Source organism: Microtus ochrogaster, chromosome 7, assembly GCF_000317375.1.
Source record: "Microtus ochrogaster isolate Prairie Vole_2 chromosome 7, MicOch1.0, whole genome shotgun sequence".
Taxonomy (NCBI): Eukaryota; Metazoa; Chordata; class Mammalia; order Rodentia; family Cricetidae; genus Microtus; species Microtus ochrogaster.
This window is the reverse complement of record NC_022014.1, coordinates 48,974,414-48,976,470: the sequence shown is the minus strand read 5'-3', so window position 1 is coordinate 48,976,470 and position 2,057 is coordinate 48,974,414.

Below are 2,057 nucleotides of genomic sequence, written 5' to 3'. Positions count from 1 at the left end.
ACTTTAGTCAAAATTGTTTCCCCCAACATTGCAAATGAGACTTTGGGTGACTATCCATGCAGTGAGATATATCTGTCTAGAGTTTTGAAAGTTGCTTACGTTGTACTTCCTATTTATTCAGGTAATATTATTTCCCTTCTCAGGTCTTTGATGGGGTTGAAGGCTAGTCATAGTTACTTTCCTCTCATGACTTAGTCAAGCCATTTTTAATATAAGACTTAGACTCCTTAGGATAGGATAACAAGGGAAACATTTAACAGTTTCTTGTTTGATGTTGTTCATGCTGATTATAATTTTAATTTTTATGTATGTTGTTGCCTCTTCTTTTCCCTGGATGATACTTGATATTTGTTTTATTGTATATAGTTTTATATTGGGTTTGGAACTCTCTTATTTAGACAAAAGGGGGAGGTGCTGTGAGAACTCCTTCAGCCAATAGCCTAGTTAGGGTGAGTAGGGGTCAGAGAGGGGCAAAGAGTAAATTTCCCAACTACAAAAAACTTTGAGACATATGCACAGGTGAAGAAGCCTTGTGTATGGCTGCAGTTTGCAATTCCAACATGTGGGTGGCGTTTTTCTGTCCTACCAGTCAGTTCAGTTCCACCAGGCAGTTCCCCAAATAACCACACAGAGACTTAATATTAATTATAACTGCTTGACTGATAGCTTAGGCTCATTACTGACTAGCTCTTTCAACTTAAATTAATGCATGTTTCTTACCTATGCTCTACCACGCAGCAGTACCTTTTTCAGCATGGCATATTCATCTTGCTTCTCTCCACGTCTCACTAGCCACTCTGCCTTCTTCTACCCCAAGCTCTCTTTATGTCTTCAAACCCTGCCTAACCTTTCCCTGCCCAGCTATTGGCCAGGCAACCCTTCATTAGCCAATGAGAGTAATACATATTCACGGTGTACAAAAAAGATTGTTCCACAGCACCCACAAATGGTGCCACCTTCTTGGCCAGTGGGGTCAAAGCGTCCCTGGAAAGTGTGGCTAGAGTCCTCCATAGATAATCATCTTAGCATTGAACATCTGGGGCCCACTGGGGCCAGGCACAGGAGCTTGCTCTGAATAGGCAGACAGGGCTCTGGATGTAGCTGTGAGGGCTCATTCTCTCCCAAAGATAGGAACAGAGAGAGGCTTGGGAATTTTTTTCCACTACTTTCCCACTCCAAAGGGGTCCATACCTGAGCTCCCTCATCTAAATCCACTTCTGTGGTTTAACTCTTTGGGGTTTCTAGACCACATTAGAGGAGGTCCTCTACTAAGGTGAGGACAAGAAAGGAAGCTGCCTCCAACCAGGATCTAATGGGCTGTCAGTTGTCCCCCTGACCCATTTACTGAATCTTGGATCAGAGTATTTGCAGGGTGAAGGAGTCAGGGAAGCACCTGGTCTCAATGACAGAAGTGACTTCAAAGTGTTGAAGATGGAAATTTATTGAGTTTGCTATCAAAGGACAGCATCGGCTGGGCGGCTTATAAAGAACAGGTCCTTATGGGTTCATGGTTCTGGAGACAAGGAAGTCCGCAGCTGAGGCTGGTGACCGCGTGGATCTTCCTGGTACATTTCCCCACAGGAATATGCCGTAGATTCAGAGACTGTGAGAGAGCATGATCAAAGCTTTATGTACTCATCTAATTAGCATTGATCTGTGGGTGAAGTCGCAGCCTTCATGGCCCAATCAGCTTTCAGAGATCCTACCCTTAGCAGTTTTGCATGAGGAATGTATTCACAGCACTCGCTTTGGGGACCTGTTTAAGCCATAGAACTGCAATACCAAAAAGGGAACAGATCTCAGCGAAAGCCAGGCCCTCTGAAAATGTGTGGCTGTCTCCACTCAGAAATCCCATTTACCCTGGCTCACTCCATTCTGAGACAGCCTCTATCCCATCCCAAAGGTGATGGCTAAGTCCCTGGCATCCCCTAACTATCTCCCATATAGACGCACCAAGAGAATCTGTTCTTTTTTTTTTTTTTTTGGTTTTTCGAGACAGGGTTTCTCTGTGGCTTTGGAGCCTGTCCTGGAACTAGCTCTGTAGACCAGGCTGGTCT